At 38.6% G+C, this 14,161-nt stretch overlaps 1 protein-coding gene across 2 annotated transcripts in view; it reads right to left on the reverse strand.

Moving 5' to 3' along the window:
* The window catches only part of LOC133121469 (caspase recruitment domain-containing protein 11-like), a 47,415-nt gene extending 43,038 nt beyond the window's left edge, over positions 1-4,377 (reverse strand). Inside the window, exon 1 of one of the 2 annotated variants that reach the window (XM_061230639.1) lies at positions 4,239-4,377. The gene's annotated coding sequence lies outside the window, so the exon portion shown is untranslated. Of the gene's footprint in view, positions 1-2,983; positions 3,122-4,238 lie in introns of those variants that run through there. The other variant, XM_061230638.1, reaches the window with a different exon arrangement.
* Positions 4,378-14,161: the final 9,784 nt, after the last annotated feature.

Here is a 14,161-nt window from a genome sequence, read left to right on the forward strand (position 1 = left end):
GTCCTGTTAGATTGACTGATAAATAATAAATTGTTCTGAATGTCTACTCTTGGTTTTAGCCTTGGATTTTGCCTGTGAACACTGCATTTCTGTTAGAAAAGATAAAGCAACATGACGACGAGAGAGCTGTCTTGGAGAGAAAAGCAAGCCATTTTGAAGCATAAAAAAATGGGTAATTCAATTCAATCAGAGCCATTGCACAAGCATTACGGATAGCTTGCACAACAGCTTGGAATATCCTGAACCGCTGGCATACTGAGCAACAGACATCAAACAGGTTTATCAAGGAAGACAACAGCAGTTGTCATAAACGTTGTGAGAGCAGTGAGAAACCCGCCCCCCCCCCCCCCAAAACATCAGTCATTGACGTCACAAACAATCTCCACAGGGCAGGGGAGAAGGTATCTCAATCAACCATTCGAAGAAGAGAACAGCAATATAGAGGCTATAGCACAAGATGCAAACCATTAATCAGTAGAATTGGAAGGTGAGCGACGTACAACAAATTCGCAAAGAAGTACAGAGATGAGCCACAGAAGTTTTGGAACAAGGGTTTATGGACTAATGAGACCGAGTTTAACCTCTAGCAAAGCGATGGAAAGGCCAAAGTGTGGAGAAAGAAGGGATCTGCTCATGATCAAAACATACAAGCTCATCTGTGAAGCACGGTGGAGGAAGTGTCAAGGCTTGGGCTTGCATGGCTATTCTGGGGTGGGCTCACTAATCTTTATTGATGATGGTAGCAGCAGCATGAATTCAGAAGTCTACAAAAACATTCTGTCAGCCAACTTACAGAGAAATGCATCCAAACTAATTTGGAAGAACTTGCAGTAAGACAATGACCCAAAACACACTACCAACACAACTAAGGACTTCATTCGGGAGAAAAAGTTATTTGACTGGCCAAGTCAATCACCAGAACTTAACCCAATTGAGCATGCATTTCACCTCCTGAAGAAGAGATTGAAGGAAAAAAAAACCCTGAAACAAACAACAACTGAATGAGGCTGCAGTAAAAGCAACACAAAATGCAACAGTTTGGTGATGTCAACGGGTCGTACACTTGATGCAGTTATTGCAAGCAAGGGATATGCTCCAAAATATTTTGTGTTATTTACTTTCATTTACTTAAATACTCTCTGGTCTGATACCAAAGGTGCTATGTTCTAAGTAGTTTAACACATCTAGGTGTAAATACCAGGAAATAAAAGCTGAAATTCTGAATTTTTGTCTCATGTTCATCTTTTTAGCTCAACCCCAAATGTATTCAGTGTATTGCAAAAACAAAGGAATTGGCCTTGCTGTTCCAATACTTTTTGAGGGGACTGTAAATCAGTGGGCCGTGGGTCTCAACATATTTGTGCTTGTTATTTGGCATGTAAATGTGACACAAATGATTGATAAATGAAAATGTATTTTCAAAATGGTTTATGTTTTTCTTTTCTTTTTTTTTTGCCCCCCAGTTTTTGGGCCCCTTACCAGGTTTGGGCCCTAGGCCTGGTCCTTGTTGGCCTATGTAGTGATCCAGTGATCCATATTGCTGAATTCAGTGTGACTGCCCGCCGCTCCAACAGTAAGTAACTAGGATGGGTCGAATTTAGTCGAGAAATTACCCCTCGGCTTTCAATAAAGTATATCTTCTTCTTAGCCTGGAGGATAACAGCTCAAATTTCGGATGACTGCAAAGTGCATAGTACCCCATTTGCTTTTTTGTTTGTGAGCGCATGTAAATTGCACAGGTTCCTCTTTCAACAGTTCCTCACCAAGAGAAACACAAATGAGCTTGTTCAGTTAGTATATTGAAGGTTAGTGCGTGAAACCATATCCATATCATATAATAATATCACGGTGAGTGCTATAATGTTGAAATGACTGCCTCTGTGTCTAGTCAATGAAAATTAATACATAGCCAGAGATTGTTAATGGAAATTTCAGGAAATTCTGCAGCCCAAAAAACACTTTTGCCAATGTTCAGTGAACAATCAGCTTTGGTACAGTATTAGAACTCTGTAGTAATATTATCATGATTAGACTCAAATAAATTAAAGAGTTGAATTTAGTGGATCTAAAACATTTGGATTTGCGATTTAGGGCACATATCAGTCTTCCTTGCCACTTATAGTTTGTATAAAGCAGCCAATTAAGTAGCTAGCTGCAACTATGAATATGTCTATAATTCTAGGATATCAGAATGAGCCATGATTAAACAGGACAATAACTAAGTACCTTAAGGCAGGCTGCTTCCAGCTCTATAGGGTTGTTACAAGCAGAACGAGGAGAAAAACTGAATCGAACAATGTGACAACATAATGACAATTACCTTATGCTACAGCACCTTTAACAATTATTTAAATAAATAATTGTACCGCATCATTCAACAAAATATTAATAGGCCTATGATAAGGGCAGACTTACAGAGCTTATGGCATGATTTATCCCGAAGACAATCTGAACATTCAAAAACCCCTTTGGCTGTTTTGTGCTATTACAGTATTGAGTTCTGATTGAATATACTTAAAACCCTCAGTAATGTTAAAAACGTTATATATAAATAAATACAAATCTATACTGCTGTTCCATGATACAATAGGCTACATGTTACACTAAACAGAGGCAAAAGTTCAACCTTAATTAACATGTATGCGACTCAGCAAACTATACTGAGTATGTATCGATAGGATAATGGACGAAACTGTATCTCCGTATTACGTAGCAGGCCATTAAATCCAGTAACGGCAGCCCTCGCATCTGCAGGTAGGCTATCTATTAAAACTGAGATGTGTGATAATATAGGTGGAAGGTATCCCCGTTAATATTTTGCGTGCTAAAATGGTCAACGGCTTACCGTTATTCTATATCGCTGCTAAATGTATCGTGCATGCAGCAGTCTATTCTATTGAGTCACTCCTGTTGCGCTCAACTGAAAGTAACTTCGGTTTTACCTCAACTTCCTCCATGGGTATACTGCATGTGGTTGTTTTACCTGTTATGAAGACAACTTTCCTTTCAAGAATCAACGACGGAAATGGTCAATTTTTCGTGAAAAACAATTCAAAAGAAAAGCCAATATCAGAAGCCGATTGTCCGGGCAGATCACCTGCGCATCTGGCTTCAGACTGCCACAGACTATAAGTGCTGAGGTGAAGCAGGGCGTGGACAGATTCGGAAGCCACAGCGGCTCAGGGGGTGTCACCCACTGTTTAAGACAGTCTACAATGTTATAGGCTACAATGCAAAAAGTAACGCAAATTCAACACAACACAAATCACTAATTAGAATGTATTGAATTTATAATGTAATTATTGAAAGGTTAGCGGTTGCTTCCTAATGAAAAAACTGAAGTCTAGCTGTCAATTATAAAAGACAAGGTGGTGCATATACAGGATATAAACAGGCCTGGAATTTTTAAATCTCTTTAAACTCGCATGTCAGTTAACTACAATCATGATGGAGAAATTATCCATCTTTTCAGAAAATCATTTTATTATCTAAAATGAATTAATTAAATTTCTGATTCATTAAAATGATCCTTTCTGTGATAGCTAGAAAAATATATTCAAATACATATATTAAATTCAGTTTTTATAAGTAGTTTACATGATACAGTAGTTGCTCTGTTCAGCCACATTCAGTAAATGAAAAATGTCTAGCTGTTGTAAATTCTTTAATAAATGACAGATCTACTGGGCCTTTCAATCAATGCAAGGACTTTTTTTTTCTTTTTTTTCAACCATTGGACATTATTGTACACAGCTTAACCATGAAATGAAAAATTTCATTGCAATTTTAAGTGTTTTCAGAAAATTGATATGAATAAACAATAACATTGGTGTAAAAATCAGATTTTAGTGGCAGATGGCTGAGCTATGCAAATCCATGTTTTTATGATATTTGTGTATTTTTCTTGCACACAGTTCATTCTTGGTGAATGATTTATCCTATCATATTCATAAATCCAAAACAAGGCCTCCATATTTCTTTTTAAAAACAGCTCTACCGCATCATGTATATGGCTCTAGCATAATATCAAGTTTTCCTTATTGTTCTCCATTAAAAAAGGTTCTAATATTCTAAAAGTTCTAATATTCTTTATTGGCCCATTTATACCACATGCTGATTAAAACAACCATATAAAAGTATTGTACATTTGGGTAAAGCTGAGAAAAGGTTTCAGGTTAGGGTCAATATTTCTAGCTACTTTTGAAGAGAACTCTTAAAAATAAAAAAATTGCAATTACCAGAAAGATAATGGATAGCAGAGCTTTGTCCCCTTGAGTCATTCTCAGTCTCCAGTGGTAAAGTGTCATAACTGCATTCAGACAGACAGACACAACCGAAAGCAATATCCTGAGGGTGATGTTAACAACAGCAGGCTTTTTCTCTGACTAGGCTCTTGTGCTTCTCTGGGTTTGATTTCTTTTTACTGGATTTGCATCACCCAGCTGCAAAGGGCTGCTCATGTGCTGCTTCTCTTGCCGCTTATTGCATCATTTCACTTAGTTCAGTTGTCATTTTAGATGATTTGATTGACAGCAGTCAGGCCCCATTAGGTGGATGACCATGGCTTTCAGAGTATTTTTTTCCTGAGAATCGAGAATCAACTATTTCAGTGAGGAAATACAGTGACAGGTTTGTAGGTTTTTAGGGTTGAAATTTAAATTAGAGGGCTTAAATGCAACACGAAATGAGAAGGCAAAATGCCTACTGCATAAACCATTCCAAATGTATCTTCTCAAATTTCTCAATTTCTATGATTGAAGGAGTGAGGATTGGATATGATCATCAGATTTCATCATTGGAGGCATGCATTAAACAATAATTGTATTCTGATTTGGTGACGAGAAATGGCAACCATTTACCACGAGCAAAAGGAAGAAAGCTGCTATCTGCTTGATTGAATGTTTAGTAGGAAAATAATAGCTTTCTTCTTAAAAACAGGTAATAATATTTTCCCTCCATCCAGCAAACGCTGAATGAATTGCACCTGTCTATTTAGGCTGGCTGTCAAAAGTCAGTGCATAAATAAACACCCTGCAACTCAAAATATGGAACATAAATATTAGACTTGTCAACTGAAAATTAGTTTTTTAGATAAGCTAAGCAAATTTCAGCAACGGTAGCAGTGTTACTAGTAGTTTTAGCAGGAAGAAAAAAAATCAACACCAGTTGGAAAAATTTGAATCCACCCCTTCAAAAGAATAATTATTGAAGTCTCTGGAGAGCTGTCTAATTCAGTAGTCTCATTAACAGGCAAGAAAATTCTGTCTTTATCTGCAGCCAGTTAATTTACCAAAAAAAAATGTTTTTCAAAAGTGCTGTTTAATGACATACCCTATCAGTGTCATAAGAGAACTGCAGCTGTAATGTAACATTGTGGATTGCCACATTCAGTTCATCTGTGGGTGCAATGTAGTGTAGTGGTTAAGGTTCTTCACTGGGACCCACAACGTTGATGGTTCGATCCCCGGTGTAGCCGCAAAAAGATCCGCACACGTTGGGCCCTTGAGCAAGGCTCTTAACACCCTGAATTGCTCTATGGGATTGTCTCCTGCTTAAAAAAATAATTTGGATTAAAAACCAAATGACATGTAATGGGTGTGAGAGAGGAAAAAGTAAGAAGTCAAGGAAAGCCCAAGAAACTATCAATGAGTTACCACAGAATAGTGCATTCTGCCATCATTGCTCTATTTTAGTTGAAAACTGTAGCCGGGAGTTGAAGTAATACTCAGTTTATGTGAGCTATGAGTCAAAACCACAGACATCCAGACTATTTAGAAATATCTTGATCATGAAATACCTCGGGGTATTCTCATATTTTCAATTGACTATGCCAACATTTGCAATCAGCAGTTCCCGATTTTGTGGCACTTTTGTACCATTAATTCACTTGTGCACATGTCATTGCATGGGAAATCATTTCATAAATATTTATCATTCACATCATTTGCCTGCCTTACATTATTTTTCTTTTGGCAGTTGACATTATTTAATACATTTAGCTGATTTGCTCATGGGGACTGTAATTAGTACACAAGTCTATTTGCCTCCAACCTTTAGTTTAGAAATAGCACTCTGTATGAAAACAAAAAACATTCCTTAGGAAAATTCTGTCAAAAGCATTTTCATAGGCAGTGAGATGTGTTCAGAGAAGCAAGAGAATGTTTTCATAATAATTATTTAATCTTGAAAACTCGGATGGCATCATTATGCTTTAAAAATACTCTATAAAAGCCTATGTCCCCTACTCAATTATATCATAAAGCAGGTTCAGCCTGCTGATTTATACTTTACATGCAATGTATAATAAGAAGGGCATTCATTTCAATCATACATTGCACAAATAACAAATATAGATTAATATTATTGAAAGTGATCATTTGTGTCAGAATCACCACATGTGCTTGTGCAAAATATTGTACAGTAAATGCTGGTGGTTTTGCAGTGGAATCCTTTTGTATGAATGTTATAAACCAACCAAATCTAGAAAACAATACAAACAATACAACTCTGTTCAAGAGTTGCTGGAGAGATTGAGTTTCACTGAGCAGAAGTTAAGTTCAAGTTTTCAGAATTACATTTTAGCACAAATAACAGAAATGAAATGTGACTACAGGATGAAAGCCCCTTGAGTAAATATCCACAGCACACTGTAAACAGAGCATAATGGTGGCAGGTGTGCACAAAGGGAAGTAAGTAACTAGCAACTCATAAAAGTGTAAAAAATGTCAGCATGTGGAAATGAAATGCACCTGACTTTCTTCCTTTAGCGTGTACTGTGCTGAGCACCATGCATCATCATGATGAATGTGACGTCTTTGAAGACCAAGTATTCATAGGGGTTAGAGGATTGCTTCGGCGACTAGTCACACTTTGACCATATGATCTCACTTCTCATTCCATTTTCATTATTTCAGTCTCATGCTCATGCTCTAGTCCAGAGGACTATATTTCAAATTGGTGTTTGATTACAGTATTTTAAGCAAATATGTACCGTATGTTCTCTGTATTATTGTGTCAGCTGCTAAATAACAGGACAGGTATTCATAAATAAATGATGCACTTACTGTATTTTTAAATCACTTTGGCTCTGCCTAAACAGGCTGGTGTTTTGGTGTTTTCATGTGAGTGTGTGCGTGTGTGTGTGTGTGTGTGTGTGTGTGTGTCCATGTGTGTGAGCGGGCATGGATTTGTGTTTGGTTGTGTAGCTCTTTTTATGAAAATGGCATCACACCAATCACTTCATCAATTATTAGCACGACCACTGTGACATACTGGTACGTATATCAGTTGGGACATTTGACTGCTGGGCACAGTGCCACTTGGTGGCCAAAATGATAATAATCACACATAGGTAATTGTAGTTGAAAGGGAGCTCAGGGAGAATAATGTCAAGTCCAGTTTCTGTTTTAAGAAATTACTTAATGCATGCAGGCAAATAAAATAAAACACTCTTTAAGACACAATCCAGTACAGGTGGCTTTTGGATATGCGTTTCAGTTAATATAGATTAGAGATCTGTCCTCTGATTTACTGGTCTCCCTTTCCAACATGCAAAAATAGATCCATCCATCCATCCATTATCTGAACCTGCTTATCCTGAACAGGGTCGCAGGGGGACTGGAGCCTATCCCAGCATACATTGGGCAAAAGGCAGGAATACACCCTGGACAGGTCGCCAGTCCATCACAGGGCACACACACCATTCACTCACACACTCATACCTGCGGGCAATTTAGACTCTCCAATCAGCCTAACCTGCATGTCTTTGGACTGTGGGAGGAAACCGGAGTACCCGGAGGAAACCCATGCAGACACGGGGAGAACATGCAAACTCCACACAGAGAGGCCCCGGCCGACGGGGATTCGAACCCAGGACCTCCTTGCTGTGAGGCGGCAGTGCTACCCACTGCACCATCCGTGCCGCCTAAGCTGCCAATTCCATTACGTAAAATAAAAGCAATGTTCCATGGCAATATGGTGGAATGTTTTAAGCTGCAATGTGGAGTTCTCATTGTCTGTCAATTATTTTTTAACATAAAGCAAAACTTTATATACTGTATCCCATTTCTGATGTGATGATCTTATATTTCAGTATTAATTGGGGTTTTCCTTTTTAGATCTAAATCAAGTGTCCCTTCTGCCAAAGGACTACTTTCAAATAAATTATGCTTCCCTTGTTTTGGCAACAAGACATACACACCTGATTTATGTCTTTTGCATATTTGTTAATGTATAAACTCTGTACATGTATGTTCAGGCTCAAGTGAGCAAACAAAAGGTCCAGAGTTGATTCTAGCTGTGGCATTTGCGTTTGCATTTGCAATCTTTTGCCATTGTCTCTCAATATGTCTCTCAACTCATTGTGAGGCTGAAAAAAATCATGATAAATCAAACAGAGACATAACCAAAACATCTGAGTGTGTCAAAATCAACTGTTTGATACAGGACTCACTGGTGAGTTCAGCCACACCTGGCAGACCACAGAAGACAACTGTAGTGAATAACAGACTAATTGCGAATACAATCTCCTTTTCAATGGTCAAACAGGTCAAGAACACTCTCCGGGATCTAGGCAGACATGTGCCATGATAAAGAGTAGAATACACCTGCAGAAAGAGGGTTTGCCACAAGATGCAAACAACTGGTAGGTCTCAAGAAAAGAACATCCAGGTTAGTGTTTTGGAACAAAATCTTATGGACAAATGAAATGTGCATTTCCAAGCAAATGCCTCAAAGCTCATGCTTCTGCTTGCCACAGGACAATGACTTCAAACATACTGCTAAAGCAACAATGTTTTTCACTTCCAAAAAGTGTAATGTTCTTGGCTGGCCAAGTGAGTCACCCAACCTGAATCCAACTGAACATGTAAGAAATATCCCTAAAAATGAACAGTAAACAAAGACGGTTGCAGTACAGGCCTAGCAGAACATCGCCAGAGGAGACACCCAGCACCTGGGGATGTCTATGGGTTGTAGACTTCAGGCCATCATTGAATACAAAGGATTTGTAACCAAGTGCTAAATACAGTATGATTCTTTTGTTTAAGATTATGTTAATTTGTCCAATTGTGTTTGCTACCCTAAAATGGTGGACTATATTGAAAGGGCTGCCATTCCTAAAGGGATCACCCAATATGGATGTATATACCCTCAAATTAAAGCTGACTGCCTGCAATTTAATATCATATTCATTATTCCATTTCAAATGTGCTGGAGTGCATAGCCAAAAACAATTGTTACTGTTCAAATACCTACGAACTGCACTTAAGACATTTCTTTGGAAGATTATCCCATTTTCTAATCCAAATTGTAATCTGTTCTTGTCTGAACTGGTGTACCAGAAAGGGAGACATGTATTGCATCATGCAGAAGCTTGCAGTGTTTTTTTGGGGGTTTTTTTGCAGCGTGCATGAAAACTGACAGTGTTTGTGTTTTTGTGTTTTCCATATTTCTTCATTCAGTACAGTAATTATATGATATTCTTTAGTTGCTATATTCTGCCACCTGTCAAAATGACAGAACATGAAATATATTAAATGAAAGTCTTCAGCTAAGACATTTTTCAGTCCATGGGTTACACTGCCATGACATGCTCTCACTGTTAATACTGCAGATATTCATATATATATATATTATATAATATATAGGCATATTCAGTACGCATAGCTTTAAATCAGCTCTAAGATTTTTAATAATATTAATTTCAGGGAATACATTTTGAGCACACCAGCACCAAATTATCTAACAAGGCAATTCAGTGCCTCTCAGCAAATATATCATTTCCATGTTATCTATGTTATATGTCAGACCAGGTGATGCTGGCACTGCCCCCTTGTTGCTTACATAGCAGCACATTCCAGTGCCCATACTCTCCCTTCTGGAGTGTGGCCAACTGTGGCTAGCTGTCTTGATTCCTCCCCTCCCCTCCCTTCTCTCTACATTTCAAGTCCTACAGAGAGATGGTCCATTCCTTATGGCTGCATGTGTGCTGGGCCTCTACCCTCCTCCAACAGCCAGGAGGGTAGCTCTGTCCAGTCCCCTGTCCATGACATCAGTTTGGTCCTGGAGGATCCGATGCATTACATTACATTACATTACGTGGCATTTAGCAGACGCTCTTATCCAGAGCGACGTACAACAAAGTGCAAATCAAACACAAGAGCAAGTGCAAAAGTGGACCTGAGAGGACATTACTGTTCAAAGTCCTAGTGTAAACATACAGAAATTCAGAACCCTTGAAGAGTACAATCAACTTTCAAACTAGCATACCACAGTTGGCAGCTAGAAGACAACAATACAACAGCCAATAAAAACAACAATACCTATACAAGTAACGATATCTATACATAAGTGCCATTACGGTCTAAGGCTAATCACGGTGATTGTGAGTTGGGGAGGGAATGGTGTAGCCTGAAGAGATGGGTCTTCAGTCTGCTCTTGAAGGAGGTCAGAGACTCTGCTGTTCTGACATCCACCGGGAGGTCATTCCACCACCGTGGGACCAGGACCTCCTTCTGAGGCTCGATGTACAGCAGTCTCCTAAGATTTCAAGCTAAGGGTGATCCTAACACCATAACTCCCAGTGTTCCCAAATTGTCATCTCTGCCTGAAATAAAATCTATTCTTCGATGATAATTTGTATTGCAGAGTTCTGATTTATGACTCTGAACTTGCGGGAAGGTGATTAATTTGACCAGGTGTCCGTTATGCTGCATCAGGAAATAAGGTCACCCTCAGGAATGCAAAGACTGAATCTTAACTGAGCTACTTCACTCAGAATAGTTTCAGTTTCATTAATAGGAATAATAAGAATAATAATATCAATCCCTTTTCTAAACTGTTTATTCCCGGTGGGGGTTGTGGGATCCACTGTTGGAGGAAACCCGACTACTCAGCAGAAAGTCAGGATTCAAACTTGGTACCTTCTTGCTTTGAAGTGACAGTGCTATTCACTGCAGCACTGTGCCACACCATAATAATTATAATAATAGCAATAATAATAAATTATTTATTTACGAGCAATCATTCATATTTAACCATGTAAAACCATGTCGTCGATATCCAAGCCAAAAATATAACTGCATTGTATATGAAGATATTGCCTTTCTGTAGAATGCTCTAAGAGAGACAAGCTGTTCAAATATTGTAGGCGTATATGCAGCTGTGATTAATTGATTTTAGCAAGAGGCAACATCTGGCCTTAACGTATGGTCCCACAACAACAGCCCCAATAGTGTGGGAATGCTAGTGACATGATACATTACCAGTAGTGGAAGGAGAATTAGGAGTCACAAACATCAGCAATAGAATATACATTATTTATTTAGCCTGGCAGTTAACTGGGCCGCTCTTGTCCTGGCAGTAGAAAATAGATTATGTTTTACTTAATTATTACACATTAAATGCATTAAAAAACAAACAAACAAAAGCCTGAAGAGGTAAAAAAAAACACAATGGTTTTACAAGTGACCTCACTCATTCTAATTGGTTCATAATTTATGCAAATCCAAATTATCTGTTGTGCAGGATGACTTAGTTAGGCTTAGTTAGGCTTGGGTGACTTAGGTTTTAGTTGTGTGGGCTCTACAGTACAGAAATGAGGAATATTTGGTGCATTAGATCTGCATCAATGTTAGTGCTCTTAGTATTGCCACAGGGGGGCACTAAGGTGTTTGAAACACAGACAGCAGCATACAAAGAACTGGTACAATCCTCCCACTATGAAAAACAGTAACATTCATTCAACATGCAAGCATGGGGGTTAATGCAGATTTACTGTGCACTGGCTTTGTTCTTGTTTTTAAAGGCCCGATCGGTCTCAGGAAAAATCCATGTCTGTTTGTTATTTTCTTCGGTAGGACAAAAGATACAACTGTATAACCCTAATACTCCTACTACTACTGCTACTACTACTACTAATAATAATAATAATTATTATTATTATTATTATTATTATTATTATTATTATTATAAAAATAATAAGTTGTATCTTTTTCCATAATTTCAAAGAGTTAGTTCAAGAATGCCGGATAGTTCAAGAATGCCTTAAATGCTTAGTGGTGTAAGTGAAGCATAAAATACACAGAAAACATAAGTATGGGATGATTGTGGGTAGATGTATAAAATATGCATCCAGGTTTAATCAATGTTTTTATGCCTAAGAAATATTAAATATTGATCCTGTATACCAAACAAAAAGGTTTCTGCCTTGCACAACTGAATATCATTTTCCAGTTGAGCTACTTTTTTCTTAGAAATTAAAAACATTAAGCACTGTCTTTAATGTACCCTATGAAGCATGACTTTTATACGCATGTCTTCGTTATTGGTCACATTGGCTTCACCTTTCAATTTAGACATCCTGTATCAAGGTGCCCTGCTCAACAAAGCACTTTGATGATGAGCTCCTCATTGACCTTTATTTGAAGGCCGTGTCATCATTTGAAGGACAACTGTAAGTAAACAGTCACCAGTAAGCTGAGATGAGCTTCCCCACATAATGATCTGGCAAACACAAAGAACATGATGTAAAACAATGAGGAAGACACATTGCAATATCTAAGGTCCAAAGTCATACATAATGACCAAAAATGCTGTGTACAAGTTTCCATGTGGCTCTCAATAAGAAATGAAAGTAAATCTAAATGAAGAAATGAATTTGAATGTGAATGGTTTTGCATGGGCTCAAGATAATATTGGCCATTCAATTTATTATAATTGTGCATTTTGTAATATTTTATTTCCCTTTGTTCCATTTTGTGGGATCAAAACTGTAATAAAATCATGGGAACTGCCATGTAGGAGGTGTGAATATTAAGAAAAAGGAGCACAGCTCACAGCTTGTCCTCCTCATATGAATATGTGATACAGTATAGCACTTTATTGTGAACACTATCCTAGCACTGGGTAGGGCCTCCCTTTCCTCTCAAACAGCCTCAAGCCTTCATGGCATGGATTCCACTACATGTTGAAAACATTCATTTGAGATTCTGTTCCATGTTGACATGATTGCATCACGCAATTTCTGCAGATTTTTCAGCTGCACATTCATGCTGTGAATCTCCCGTTCTACCACATCCCAAAGGTGTTCTACTGGATTCAGAGCCGATGACTGAGAAGACCACTGAAGAACGTTGAACTCATTGTCATGTTCATGAAACCAGTTTGAGGTGACATGTGACATGGTGCATTATCATGCTGGAAGTAGCCATTAGAAGATGGGTAAATTGTGGCCATGAAGGGATGCCCATGGTCAGCAACAATACTCAAATAGTCTGTGACATTCAAGCAATGATTGATTGGTATTAACAGGCCCAAAGTGTGCCAAGCAAACATTCCCCACACCATTACATCACCGCCACCAGCCTGGACTGTTGATACAAGGTAGGTTGGGACCATGGATTTATTCTGTTGGCGCCAAATTTTGACCCTACCATCTGAATGCCTCAGCAGAAATTGAGATTCATCAGATCAGGCTACGTTTTCCCAGTCTTCAACTGTCCAGTTTTGGTGAGCCTGTACCCACTCAGCTTTCTGTTCTTGGCTGACAGAAGTGGAACCTGATGTGGTCTCCTGCTGTTGTAGCCCATTCACCTCAAGGTTCAATGTGTTGTGTATTCTGAGTTCAGAGTTTTTCTGCTCACCACAATTGAGTGGTTATCTGAGTTTCAGTAGCCTTTCTGTCATACCTGTCTGCCTGTAGCGTAGTGGTTAAGGTAAATGACTGGGACACGCAAGGCCGGTAGTTCTAATCCCAGCGTAGCCACAATAAGATCCGCATAGCCGTTGGGCCCTTGAGCAAGGCCCTTAACCCTGCATTGCTCCAGGGGAGGATTGTCTCCTGCTTAGTCTAATCAACTGTACGTCACTCTGGATAATAGCATCTGCCAAATGCCAATAATGTAATCTTGAACCAGTCTGGCCATTCTCCATTGACCTCTCTCATCAACAAGGCATTTCCGTCTGCAGAACTGCTGCTCACTAGATGTTTTTAGTTTTTTGCACCATTCTGAGTAAACTCTAGATGCTCTTGTGTGTGAAAATCCCAGGAGATCAGCAGTTACAGAAATACTCGAACCAGCCCATCTGGCACCAACAATCATGGTCAAAATCACTGAGATCACATTCTTTCCACATTCTGATAGTTGATGTGAACATTAAC

This window comes from Conger conger, chromosome 2 (assembly GCF_963514075.1).
Source record: "Conger conger chromosome 2, fConCon1.1, whole genome shotgun sequence".
NCBI lineage: Eukaryota > Metazoa > Chordata > Actinopteri > Anguilliformes > Congridae > Conger > Conger conger.